The sequence below is a fragment of the Gorilla gorilla genome, chromosome 2 (assembly GCF_029281585.2).
Source record: "Gorilla gorilla gorilla isolate KB3781 chromosome 2, NHGRI_mGorGor1-v2.1_pri, whole genome shotgun sequence".
In the NCBI taxonomy this organism is placed as follows: domain Eukaryota; kingdom Metazoa; phylum Chordata; class Mammalia; order Primates; family Hominidae; genus Gorilla; species Gorilla gorilla.
Window position 1 is genome coordinate 162390542 of NC_086017.1, and position 14705 is coordinate 162405246.

The 14705-nt window shown below is 39.4% G+C and overlaps 2 protein-coding genes across 9 annotated transcripts in view; one reads left to right on the forward strand and one right to left on the reverse strand.

Moving 5' to 3' along the window:
• Positions 1 to 14705, forward strand: part of MED12L (mediator complex subunit 12L) — a 348784-nt gene that overhangs the window by 150042 nt on the left and 184037 nt on the right. The window lies entirely within an intron of this gene.
• Positions 1 to 14705, reverse strand: part of P2RY14 (purinergic receptor P2Y14) — a 67006-nt gene that overhangs the window by 22484 nt on the left and 29817 nt on the right. Inside the window, exon 1 of one of the 2 annotated variants that reach the window (XM_019023185.4) lies at positions 14268 to 14538. The exons of the other annotated variant lie outside the window; for it this stretch is intronic. The gene's annotated coding sequence lies outside the window, so the exon portion shown is untranslated. Of the gene's footprint in view, positions 1 to 14267; positions 14539 to 14705 lie in introns of those variants that run through there. 2 annotated transcript variants of the gene reach the window in all.

Below are 14705 nucleotides of genomic sequence, written 5' to 3' on the forward strand. Positions count from 1 at the left end.
GGGTTGAGTAAGTTCCCAGATATGGTAATCAGAGCCCCTACAACTAGGACCCAACCCTTCGAAGCCTCAGTTACTGTAATATCCAACCTGTATGTTCTTAACTTGGTTGCATGCCTCTCTTCTAGTAAATGGCTGGGAGAAGCCTGGCATAAGTGATGCCCATATAATGTGGACTATCATTAACCCTGCTGTCAAGTTCCATAGTCAGGGGTCACCATCACTCTCCTGGTGGGTAGCAGAAGCCTATCCTCAGCTGTGTGACTCTTTTACCTATAATAAGAATCTGTCCAGCCTGAAGCAGCAAACATTCCAGCGAACTTTCTTCTATCTCTTCTATTTCTAACCATGTCATGGACGTGGTTAACTTGTAGAAAAAGCTCAGGCGTGTTTTTTTGTATGCGGTGGAGGTTGTGAAGAAAGCAGGGTAGCAGACACTTAGTGCCTTTGGCAGGCAAACCAATATTCCTTGTAGATGTAGATTATTAAGCTACTTAGGTATTTTGGTCCAGTGGAACAAAAATTCAAAATAAAAAGTAAAAGCTTAACCTACCCACTTGAGCTTTTTGGTCATCTAATGCCTGGCAGAACTCTGAGCAGGTGCATGTTTTCCTCAGTCTCATTAAATTGTGAAAGATTTCTGGACCTTTGTAAACTGATGGGGGCAGGGCCCTGCAAGCATGACCAGCTGAGTTTTGTCAAGCTCTGCATAAGAGTAGCAGGAATGTTCAGGCGAATTTGAATATTCCCTATAGTGGGGTTGAAGTTTGATTCTGAAAAGATCTAAAAGCAACTCATGGCCTGGCATGGTGGCTCATGCTTGTAATCTCAACACTTTGGGAGGCTGAGGTGGGCAGATCACGAGGTCAGGAGATCGAGACCATCATGGCTAACATGGTGAAACCCCATCTCTACTAAAAATACAAAAATTAGCTGGGCGTGCCTGTAATCCCAGTTACTCGGGAGGCTGAGGCAGGAGAATTCCTTGAACCCGGGAGGCAGAGGTCGCAGTGAGCTGAGGTCGCACCACTGCACTCCAGCCTGGTAACAGAGCTAGACTCCATCTCAAATAAATAAATAAATAAATAAATAAATAAATAAGTAAAAGCAACTCACTTGGGCAGAGGTCCTTGGAGCTGGCTTCTGCCTGTGATTGTCAGTCTCTGGTACCTTTGTGTGGCTGCCACATGCTGGTCTCTGTTAAAATGTCACCTTCTCAGCAAGGCCTTTCCTGTTCATGGCATCTAACATAGCCATTCCCCCTATGTGGCATTCTCTAGCCTCTTACCACGTTTGTTTTCTCTTGTCTCCCTTTGTTGTTTAAAATATTAGGTTGGTGCAAAAGTAATTGTGGTTTTTGTGATGACTTTCAATGGCAAAAACTGCAATTACTTTTGCACCAATCTAATATTTTTTAACTTATTCTCCTCTCCCCCTATTCTTACATACAGCCCTTCTTAAAGGTAAGCTTTGCCAGACCAGAATTTATTTCTCTTGTTAACGGCAAAATTAGGAGGTCCCAGAATAGAGCTTGCTCTACAGTTAGAAGCTCAATGAATATTTATGGAATTTCAGAATGAACTTACTTATACAACTTTGGTCAAATTAAGGATTTCCTTAACTGTCAAATGATGAGTTTGTTCAGCACTTCTAGAGTTTTAAAATGTACTTTTATATTTTGAATTGCCACTTCAATGTGCATAGTAGATTAACATATATAGATATCCTTTTAAATCTCTGGATCACAGAATTAGAATAATCATAATTCTTGATTCAGGAAGCATTCTTGTTATGCAGCATTCAAGCAAGGATGACTTTTTACAGATTTATTTTGTTATTCTTAACGATATTAATAATCTCCTTCAGACTCAGTAACCAAAATGAAAGCCAAGACCTTGACAGTAAGCAGCTGCTCTTGTCTAAATGGTCCGTCCTCCCACCCCCGTGCCATCTCTCTGGATACTTTTATTCCACATTACCTGAGTCATGTGTTCTTCAATCTTTCACTTTTCCTGTTTTACATATTTTTGTAACATCTATATGTATTCCTAAAAATGTGTGTGAATGAAGTTATGATTTTAAACTGTATGTAATCTCTTCATGATTTTTCTATATATTTTACTGACATAAATATATAAAATTTGATTTCATATATATTGTACACATCCATGTTATTAAGTATTGCTATAATTAATTTTGTTTTGGTCACTGTATAGCATTCTGCTGTGTGACCATATCATAGTTAATTCAGTTTCTTGTATTTGGGGTATTTCCAGGTTTTTGCCATTGTGAGTCATGCCGAGATGCATATCTTTGTTGCCTATTGATGGACATTTGAAAATTTCTCGTGGATATAAACCTAGGAATTAAATTGCTGAGTCAAGGACAGCATGAATGTTAAACTTCAGGAAGTGATGCCAAACTTTTTTTTTTTTTTTGGAGACGGAATCTCGCTCTGTTGCCCAGGCTGGCATACCAGTCTTGGCTAACTGCAACCTCCGTTTCCCAGGTTCAAGCGATTCTGCCTCAGCCTCCATAGTAGCTGGGACTACAGGTGCATGCCACCACGCCCAGCTAATTTTTTGTATTTTTAGTAGAGACGGGGTTTCACCGTGTTGGCCAGGCTGGTCTTGAACACCTGACCTTGTGATCCACCCACCTCAGCCTCCCAAAGTGCTGGGATTACAGGCGTGAGCCACTACGCCTGGCTTTTTTTTTTTTTCCTTTTTTTTTTTTGAGACAGAGTCTTACTCTTGTCGCCCAAGCTGGAGTGCGGTGGCACGATCTTGGCTCACTGCAACCTCCACCTCCTGGGTTCAAGCGATTCTCCTGCCTCCGCCTCCCAAGTAGCTGGGACTACAGGTGCCCGCCACCATGCCTGGCTAATTTTTTGTATTTTTAGTGGAGATGGGGTTTCACCATGTTGGCCAGGCTGGTCTCGAACTCCTGACCTCAGGTGATCTGCCCGCCTCGGCCTCCCAAAGTGCTGGGATTACAGGTGTGAGCCACTGCGCCCAGCTGCCAAACTGTTTTCCAAAGAAGTTACACTAGTTTATATTCCTACCAGTGATGTGTAGTGATCCTGTGGGTATCAGTCCTCTCTGACGTTTTATCTTTTCAGATTAAAAATTTTTTTCTTATGAAATGTTATTATATTGTAGTCTTCATTTGTACAGTGATCTCAAATGATATGGGCATCTCTTCATATGATCACTGGTATTTCTATGAAATGTCTAGTCACATTTTTTGCTTATTTTTCTGTTGGGTTGTTTATGCTGTTATTGATTTGTAGACTTCTTTGAATATTGTTGATATTTTGTTTGGTGTCTCCAATATAAATAGGCTTTCTAGATTGTGACTTACTGTTTTCACTTTTAAAGTTATATTTCAAGAAGCAAAATTTACCAATTTTAAGGATCAAATTATCGTTTTTCTCTTTTCTAACTAGTGCTTTTTGTATCTTAAAACTTTTCTGTCCTAAAGTTTAGAACAGTGCACATTTTTTCTTTTTCTTTTTTTTTTTTTTCTTGAGATGGAGTCTCGCTCTGTCGCCCAGGCTGGAGTGCAGTGGCACTATCTTGGCTCACTGCATCCTCCGCCTCCCAGGTTCAAGCAATTCTCCTGTCCCAGCCTCCCAAGTAGCTGGGACTACAGGCACCTGCCACCTTGGCCGGCTAATTTTTGCATTTTTAGTAGAGACGGGGTTTCACCTTGTTGGACAGGCTGGTCTCGAACTCCTGACCTCAGGAGTGATCCTGAGGTCAGGTGATCCACCCGCCTCAGCCTCCGAAAGTGCTGGGATTACAGGCGTGAGCCACCGCGCCCAGCCTAGAACAGTGGTTTTTAAAATGTGGTCTGCAGAACCACAGGGGTTCCTGACACCCTTTCAGAGACACTATGAAATCAAATCCATCTTTATAAGAGTACTAAGATGTTGCTCTTTTCATCGTGCTGAAATTTGCACTGATGGTGCAAAAGCCATGATGTGTAAAATGTTCAGGTGTCTTAGCACAAATCAAGGCAGTGCACTCAACTGTTCATTGCATTTTATACCTTACTGACATACAATCTTAAACAAGAAAAGAAAAATCAGTTTTACCAATTGCTTAATAAAGCAATACTAGTTGTTTTTATTAAATCTCAACCATAAAAATATCTTTTTAATATTTTGTGTGCCAAAATATTAATTATGTATAAAGTACATTTGCTACTTATGATTGTCTAGAGGAATGAACACTTGTATAATTGAGTTATAAGCTGAATTAGATGCATTTTTCATGGAACACCATTTTTACTTGATCCAATGACAAACTAATAATTGTACTTGGGTGTTTGGCAAACATTTTTCTCAAAACTGAATGAACTGAGAGACAATTTTTGACAATGATAAAATTCAAGCTTTCAAACTGAAAGCAGAATTTTGGAAAGCTTCTGTCTGCTGTTGTGAGTTTCGTAGCTTTCCGGTATTGGCACTGTGAGGAGGGGCAGTATTAATTAGTATGATTTTTTTGGTACTGTAGAATGAAAAGTGTTTATATTTACAAATTTCTGCATGAATGTATTTTATCTACATGACCAATGTATGATGTTATAAAACTGGGCATAAGTAAAACACATAGACTTAAAGGTCAAGACCAAAAGATTTCAGTGTTACAAAGTATAAAATATTCATTGACATGGTTTTAGATCCAATATTGCAATCATGCTTTAAAAAACCACCTGTTGAGTTTTGTGCTGTCAAAGAAGAAAATCCAGAAGGCCATTATTTATCTGTATGGGATTGGATTTTCTTCAACATACTTTTAACCTAAACATTTTGCAAGAGATTGGACATGGAAGTGGGTATGAGAATCCAACTGTCTTCTCTAGGCCAGGTGTTAAAGAGATTTGCAAAAATGTAGAATAACATGACTTGTTGACATAAATTTTTTTGAAAATATTTTTTATAAAAATGTTACTTGTGTTAACCTGCTATTTAAAAGTTTTATAACTGTCACGATTTTAATTTCTAAAATAATAAGTATGGATAGGTATACACAAAAGCTCTTTGAGGTCCTCAGTAATTTTTTAAGAGTAAAAGGGATCCTGAGACCAAAAATTTGAGAATTCTTGGCTAAAATATATTTATCTATATTTTCTAATAAGAGATTTTGTTATGGTTGTTAGTTTGCTTGTTTTAGCACTCCAGCTCTTAAGCTATTAAATATATGTATTATACTGGACTGTCTATAAATATCAAAAAAGGACACCACATTTTATGAAGAGTAATTAAATTTAAAAATATACGAAACTTCCCAAGTTCATTTTTGTAACTTGTACAGAACACATATCTTTCACTTTGTTTTCTTGAGCATTTTTAAGGTTGTTTATCTACCCACGAGATGTGTGAATCAAACAGGTAGTAATCCTCATGTCTTTCTCCCACCTTTTTTTTTTTTTTTTTTTTGTATATGGCCGCCACCTGTGGGTCTCACAGCCCCTGACCTGTAATTCCAGGCTCCATAACTGTCAGGACCATTGTTCTGGCCAGGAAGGAGTGGCCCCGTTTTTTAGAGTGTAGATTACTTAAGGTAGTAGGTAGTCAATGGGCCTGTGTCAATAGATGTTCACTACCTGTGTACTGACATGACGCCCAGTTTTTTGTGGGAATGATGGCAGGTAAATTGGGAGAGGTACTCCTTACCCTTTATTTCTGTGATTTCTTTTTTGGCCCTCTGACTCTCAGATTACAGCTCAAGCAGTTTCCAATGGGATTTTACACTTCTATCCTAATAAGTGATTAGCAGGGATGGGAAGGAAACTCCATTTTAATTGAATAGCTGCTGCGTGCCAGGTACTAGCATGTCTTGTTTAGTTTCTCAGCAGCTGTTTGGCTTTATCTGTTTTAAAATTTATTTAATAGGAAGTGGGACAGAAGAGGGTCACAGAGGTGAAAGAGCTAAAAAACAAAACAAAAGGTGTAGCTCAAGATCATGGCAGATTCAAATCTAGTTGTTTATCTGTAAGCATCTCCTTTATCCACCATGCAAGATTGCTTCTATGAAAATCTGAGTCCCAATAATATTGACTATTTTATACAGTGTGATTATTGCTGCTGTTATGTAAATATCCAGTCAAGGGACTGACCAGTTTTGTGCACTCTTGCATCTAACTTGTATTTATATATTAATCATGGTTTTTATTGGACCTGGTCATTTCCTTAGGTCAGAGAACAACGAGTGATAGGTGAAAGGGTAGTGGATTTGAAGCCAGATGACTTTATTCTTTAAGTACCATGCTTGGTCTTGATTAGCTGTGTCATCTTGCCTGAATCGCTGAACCTCTCTAGAACCCCATTTGCTAATTGGTGAAACAGGGGCAAGAATAGAAGACCTTTTCCAGTGTCTCCTGGTTGCCAAAAACATCCAGTGAGATGAGAGTGTCTGTGTAAAGGCTTTAAAAACGGGGGACTATACTCATGGGAGTTTAGTACTTGTACTTGGAAGTGTTAGTTAGAAGTCTTAGATCTCGCTATCAAATAAAAATTATGTAAAATATCATTAGTGGTTTTCTCCTTGCCCTTTGGCATCTGGGATTGCCTTTTGAGACTATATCTCTTTAGTTGGTTGAGTGAACAAATTGTTGATATTTTACTATTTTTTTACCTTCAAAAATGGCAATACCAAAGGTTATTAGTAAAATTACAAATGTTAAAACATATGTATTTGTATCAATATCAAAGAGTATGGCAAAAGGCAAGTAAGCCTAGATTTTATTGTAGTTTTCAAAACAAACTTTTACTCTGGATTTTTTTCTCCTCAGGCTATCTTGAATTCCATGTGTTGATCCCTAGCGACTTGTTAAATGTTTTGTGTTGAAGAAACACTAAAGGCAGTGAAGCATCTTCCCCTATAATGGATGGGACTGATGGACTGATGTGGAGAGTTGCAAATGCTAGTCTAGTCACTTTAATTATGTTAACTGGGATACACATGCACACACACTTTCACAGTGGGTTATATATATGTGTGTGTGTATATACACACACAGTAGGATATTTTATATGTGTATATACACACATATATACACATACACACATACATAAATTTTTTTCATTTTTCTCTTGTGAATGCTTTCTTTGTGGAATACTGGCAAGAAAGTTGGGAGGTATAAAAATGAATTAGGGGAGGAGCCAAGATGGCCGAATAGGAACAGCTCCGGTCTACAGCTCCCAGCGTGAGCGACACAGAAGACGGTGATTTCTGCATTTCCATCTGAGGTACCAGGTTCATCTCACTAGGGAGTGCCAGACAGTGGGCGCGGGTCAGTGGGTGCGCGCACCGTGCGCGAGCCGAAGCAGGGCGAGGCATTGCCTCACTTGGGAAGCGCAAGGGGTCAGGGAGTTCCCTTTCCGAGTCAAAGAAAGGGGTGACTGACAGCACCTGGAAAATCGGGTCACTCCCACCCGAATACTGCGCTTTTCCGAGGGGCTTAAAAAATGGCGCACCACAAGATTATATCCCGCACCTGGCTTGGAGGGTCCTATGCCCACGGAGTCTCGCTGATTGCTAGCACAGCAGTCTGAGATCAAACTGCAAGGCGGCAGCGAGGCTGGGGGAGGGGCGCCCGCCATTGCCCAGGCTTGCTTAGGTAAGCAAAGCAGCCAGGAAGCTCGAACTGGGTGGAGCCCACCACAGCTCAAGGAGGCCTGCCTGCCTCTGTAGGCTCCACCTCTGGGGGCAGGGCACAGACAAACAAAAAGACAGCAGTAACCTCTGCAGACTTAAATGTCCCTGTCTGACAGCTTTGAAGAGAGCAGCGGTTCTCCCAGCATGCAGCTGGAGATCTGAGAACGGGCAGACTGCCTCCTCAAGTGGGTCCCTGACCCCTGACCCCCGACCCCCGAGCAGCCTAACTGGGAGGCACCCCCCAGCAGGGGCACACTGACACCTCACACGGCAGGGTATTCCAACAGACCTGCAGCTGAGGGTCCTGTCTGTTAGAAGGAAAACTAACAAACAGAAAGGACATCCACACCAAAAACCCATCTGTACATCACCATCATCAAAGACCAAAAGTAGATAAAACCACAAAGATGGGGAAAAAACAGAACAGAAAAACTGGAAACTCTAGAAAGCAGAGCGCCTCTCCTCCTCCAAAGGAACGCAGTTCCTCACCAGCAACGGAACAAGGCTGGATGGAGAATGACTTTGACGAGCTGAGAGAAGAAGGCTTCAGATGATCAGATTACTCTGAGCTATGGGAGGACATTCAAACCAAAGGCAAAGAAGTTGAAAACTTTGAAAAAAATTTAGAAGAATGTATAACTAGAATAACCAATACAGAGAAGTGCTTAAAGGAGCTGATGGAGCTGAAAACCAAGGCTCGAGAACTACGTGAAGAATGCAGAAGCCTCAGGAGCCGACGCGATCAACTGGAAGAAAGGGTATCGGCGATGGAAGATGAAATGAATGAAATGAAGCGAGAAGGGAAGTTTAGAGAAAAAGGAATAAAAAGAAATGAGCAAAGCCTCCAAGAAATATGGGACTATGTGAAAAGACCAAATCTACGTCTGATTGGTGTACCTGAAAGTGATGGGGAGAATGGAACCAAGTTGGAAAACACTCTGCAGGATATTATCCAGGAGAACTTCCCCAATCTAGCAAGGCAGGCCGACGTTCAGATTCAGGAAATACAGAGAACGCCACAAAGATACTCCTCGAGAAGAGCAACTCCAAGACACATAATTGTCAGATTCACCAAAGTTGAAATGAAGGAAAAAATGTTAAGGGCAGCCAGAGAGAAAGGTCGGGTTACCCTCAAAGGGAAGCCCATCAGACTAACAGCGGATCTCTCGGCAGAAACCCTACAAGCCAGAAGAGAGTGGGGGCCAATATTCAACATTCTTAAAGAAAAGAATTTTCAACCCAGAATTTCATATCCAGCCAAACTAAGCTTCATAAGCAAAGGAGAAATAAAATACTTTACAGACAAGCAAATGCTGAGAGATTTTGTCACCACCAGGCCTGCCCTAAATGAGCTCCTGAAGGAAGTGCTAAACATGGAAAGGAACAACCAGTACCAGCCGCTGCAAAATCATGCCAAAATATAAAGACCATCGAGACTAGGAAGAAACTGCATCAACTAACGAGCAAAATCACCAGCTAACATCATAATGACAGGATCAAATTCACATATAACAATATTAACTTTAAATGTAAATGGACTAAATGCTCCAATTAAAAGACACAGACTCGCAAATTGGATAAAGAGTCAAGACCCATCAGTGTGCTGTATTCAGGAAACCCATCTCACGTGCAGGGACACACATAGGCTCAAAATAAAAGGATGGAGGAAGATCTACCAAGCAAATGGAAAACAAAAAAAGGCAGGTGTTGCAATCCTAGTCTCTGATAAAACAGACTTTAAACCAACAAAGATCAAAAGAGACAAAGAAGGCCATTACATAATGGTAAAGGGATCAATTCAACAAGAAGAGCTAACTATCCTAAATATATATGCACCCAATACAGGAGCACCAAGATTCATGAAGCAAGTGCTGAGTGACCTACAAAGAGACTTAGACTCCCACACATTAATAATGGGAGACTTTAACACCCCACTGTCAACATTAGACAGATCAACGAGACAGAAAGTCAACAAGGATACCCAGGAATTGAACTCAGCTCTGCACCAAGCAGACCTAATAGACATCTACAGAACTCTCCACCCCAAATCAACAGAATATACATTTTTTTCAGCACCACACCACACCTATTCCAAAATTGACCACATACTTGGAAGTAAAGCTCTCCTCAGCAAATGTAAAAGAACAGAAATTATAACAAACTATCTCTCAGACCACAGTGCAATCAAACTAGAACTCAGGATTAAGAATCTCACTCAAAACCGCTCAACTGCATGGAAACTGAACAACCTGCTCCTGAATGACTACTGGGTACATAATGAAATGAAGGCAGAAATAAAGATGTTCTTTGAAACCAACGAGAACAAAGACACAACATACCAGAATCTCTGGGACACATTCAAAGCAGTGTGTAGAGGGAAGTTTATAGCACTAAATGCCCACAAGAGAAAGCAGGAAAGATCCAAAATTGACACCCTAACATCACAATTAAAAGAACTAGAAAAGCAAGAACAAACACATTCAAAAGCTAGCAGAAGGCAAGAAATAACTAAAATCAGAGCAGAACTGAAGGAAATAGAGACACAAAAAACCCTTCAAAAAATTAATGAATCCAGGAGTTGGATTTTTGAAAGGATCAACAAAATTGATAGACCGCTAGCAAGACTAATAAAGAAAAAAAGAGAGAAGAATCAAATAGACACAATAAAAAATGATAAAGGGGATATCACCACCGATCCCACAGAAATACAAACTACCATCAGAGAATACTACAAACACCTCTATGCAAATAAACTAGAAAATCTAGAAGAAATGGATAAATTCCTAGACACATACACTCTCCCAAGACTAAACCAGGAAGAAGTTGAATCTCTGAATAGACCAACAACAGGATCTGAAATTGTGGCAATAATCAATAGCTTACCAACCAAAAAGAGTCCAGGACCAGATGGATTCACAGCCGAATTCTGCCAGAGGTATAAGGAGGAACTCGTACCATTCCTTCTGAAACTACTCCAATCAATAGAAAAAAAGGGAATCCTCCCTAACTCATTTTATGAGGCCAGCATCATTCTGATACCAAAGCCGGGCAGAGACACAACAAAAAAAGAGAATTTTAGACCAATATCCTTCATGAACATTGATGCAAAAATCCTCGATAAAATACTGGCAAACTGAATCCAGCAGCACATCAAAAAGCTTATCCACCATGATCAAGTGGGCTTCATCCCTGGGATGCAAGGCTGGTTCAATATACGCAAATCAATAAATGTAATCCAGCATATAAACAGAGCCAAAGATAAAAACCACATGATTATCTCAATAGATGCAGAAAAAGCCTTTGACAAAATTCAACAACGCTTCATGCTAAAAACTCTCAATAAATTAGGTATTGATGGGATGTATTTCAAAATAATAAGAGCTATCTATGACAAACCCACAGCCAATATCATACTGAATGGGCAAAAACTGGAAGCATTCCCTTTGAAAACTGGCACAAGACAGGGATGCCCTCTCTCACCACTCCTATTCAACATAGTGTTGGAAGTTCTGGCCTGGGCAATTAGGCAGGAGAAGGAAATAAAGGGTATTCAATTAGGAAAAGAGGAAGTCAAATTGTCCCTGTTTGCAGACGACATGATTGTATATCTAGAAAACCCCATTGTCTCAGCCCAAAATCTCCTTAAGCTGATAAGCAACTTCAGCAAAGTCTCAGGATACAAAATCAATGTACAAAAATCACAAGCATTCTTATACACCAACAACAGACAAACAGAGAGCCAAATCATGAGTGAACTCCCATTCACAATTGCTTCAAAGAGAATAAAATACCTAGGAATCCAACTTACAAGGGATGTGAAGGACCTCTTCAAGGAGAACTACAAACCACTGCTCAAGGAAATAAAAGAGGATACAAACAAATGGAAGAACATTCCATGCTCATGGGTAGGAAGAATCAATATCGTGAAAATGGCCATACTGCCCAAGGTAATTCATAGATTCAATGCCATCCCCATAAAGCTACCAATGCCTTTCTTCACAGAATTGGAAAAAACTACTTTAAAGTTCATATGGAACCAAAAAAGAGCCTGCATCGCCAAGTCAATCCTAAGCCAAAAGAACAAAGCTGGAGGCATCACACTACCTGACTTCAAACTATACTACAAGGCTACAGTAACCAAAACAGCATGGTACTGGTACCAAAACAGAGATATAGATCAATGGAACAGAACAGAGCCCTCAGAAATAAAGCCGCATATCTGCAACCATTTGATCTTTGACAAACCTGAGAAAAACAAGCAATGGGGAAAGGATTCCCTATTTAATAAATGGTGCTGGGAAAACTGGCTAGCCATATGTAGAAAGCTGAAACTGGATCCCTTTCTTACACCTTATACAAAAATCAATTCAAGATGGATTAAAGACTTAAACATTAGACCTAAAACCATAAAAACCCTAGAAGAAAACCTAGGCATTACCATTCAAGATATAGGCATGGGAAGGACTTCATGTCAAAAACACCAAAAGCAATGGCAACAAAAGCCAAAATTGACAAATGGGATCTAATTAAACTAAAGAGCTTCTGCACAGCAAAAGAAACTACCATCAGAGTGAACAGGCAACCTACAAAATTGGAGAAAATTTTCACAACCTACTCATCTGACAAAGGGCTAATGTCCAGAATCTACAATGAACTCAAACAAATTTACAAGAAAAAAACAAACAACCCCATCAAAAAGTGGGCAAAGGACGTGAACAGACACTTCTCAAAAGAAGACATTTTTGCAGCCAAAAAACACATGAAAAAATCCTCACCATCACTGACCATCAGAGAAATGCAAATCAAAACCACAATGAGATACCATCTCACACCAGTTAGAATGGCAGTCATTAAAAAGTCAGGAAACAACAGGTGCTGTAGAGGATGTGGAGAAATAGGAACACTTTTACACTGTTGGTGGGACTGTAAACTAGTTCAACAATTGTGGAAGTCAGTGTGGCGATTCCTCAGGGATCTAGAACTGGAAATACCATTTGACCCAGCCATCCCATTACTGGGTATATACCCAAAGGACTATAAATCATGCTGCTATAAAGACACATGCACACGTATGTTTATTGCGGCATTATTCACAATAGCAAAGACTTGGAACCAAGCCGAATGTCCAACAATGATAGACTGGATTAGGAAAATGTGGCACATATACACCGTGGAATACTATGCAGCCATAAAAAATGATGAGTTCATGTCCTTTGTAGGGACATGGATGAAATTGGAAATCATCATTCTCAGTAAACTATCTCAAGAACAAAAAACCAAACACCGCATATTCTCACTCATAGGTGGGAATTGAACAATGAGATCAGTTGGACACAGGAAGGGGAATATCACACTCCGGGGACTGTTGTGGGGTTGGGGGAGGGGGGAGGGATAGCACTGGGAGATATACCTAATGCTAGATGACGAGTTAGTGGGTGCAGTGCACCAGCATGGCACATGTATACATATGTAACTAACCTGCACAATGTGCACATGGACCCTAAAACTTAATGTATAATAAAATAAAAAAAGAAAAAAAAATGAATTAGGACTTAAGAAGTTGCATTTTCTCCATTTAGAGAGTCATTTGTTGACAAGAGTCACAGTTTCTAAAAAAGCTCTGCCTTGCCTTAGTTGCAGTGTTCTTATAATGTATTCAGAAGACAGGGCTCCTTTTAAAAAGATTTTCTTTTGTTTACTTTCTTTCTCCTTTTTTTTTTTTTTTGCCTGAGAAATAATCTGGAGTAGATTCTAAGCATGTATATTAAGTTTCTAAATTATCTATTAGTCTAGATTTTTGGAAATTACTACATAATTTATAGAAAAACAACACAATAATATTCCTTGTCCTTGCCATCCACAAATTAAAACAAAAAATGCTATGAATGTTTGTTATTTAAATGTTTAACGCTCAGAGGAAGGAATCAGAAGAACCAAGGAAAGGAAAATTAAAACCTAAGACACTAATAAAAAATAAAACAGCAACTATGAGACCTATTTAATTCCTATTTCTTTCCTTTGAAAATAAATTGTGACTCACCATTAAATCCATACCAGTGACCCATGCATTTAATATTTTAGAGAAGACATCACAGCTGCCTTGCATGAAGTATTTCACCTTTGGTTTCAGTATTTGTAGAGTTTTAGCATTTTGTGCTTTTAAACCAAACTGTCTGGTTTTTGTTTTCTTTCTTCAGTATATTCGTTCTTTATTGGACTGTCTTTGCCCTGAGATTATATATATCATAACCCAGCTGTACTGGTCCACTTTATCATACCAAATACTAATTTTCTCACTACCCACATACCCATTTGACTGTCTGGATAATAAGTATTTTTAAAATAGGAATTTCCTAATGCCTAATGTACAAGCCCCATGAAAAGAAATCATGCCTTATCAAATTAAAAAAGGATATTTACAAGGAAAATTTAACTAGACTTGGTTTATTACTTGAATTTGGAAAAGTCATGCGTAGCCTATAACTCTGTGACTCCATCCATTAAAAAAAATTTAGGATGTCAGCACCACACAAAGCCATTTTACATTGGAATCACAAATATTATTTAACTGTACTCTACATTAGATGGAATTTTCTTACTTACCAATTTTTCCAGTCTTTTAGGTTCTCTGTAGGCAAGATAGGATCAGCAACTGAGTGTAGCATTTGATGTTGAGGGAAATAGATTTTGCTCTCTGCTGGACTGCTCGTGTTGACCAGTGGGAAATACTGCATTAGCTTTCAAATCAAAACGTTTAAAGTGCTCTCTGAAATATTGACATCTCGCCAAATGCTTGAATGTCAGGTACTACAGATGTCCAGTATTCTTTGGAGCCCAGCTCTAATATATGCTTGTATAAGTTGGACCTGATTTGGATTTGCTTAGGGTTACAGATTAGCACGGCCTGACCAAATAGTAAATAGTATGAAACCGGCTGTGAAAAGGGAGACAGAGCAAGTGAGAGCTCCAGCCAGCAGGAAGATAGATCTTTCCCATGCTTGTTTATGACCTTTTCCTGTGAAGCTGTTGTAATAATAGCTT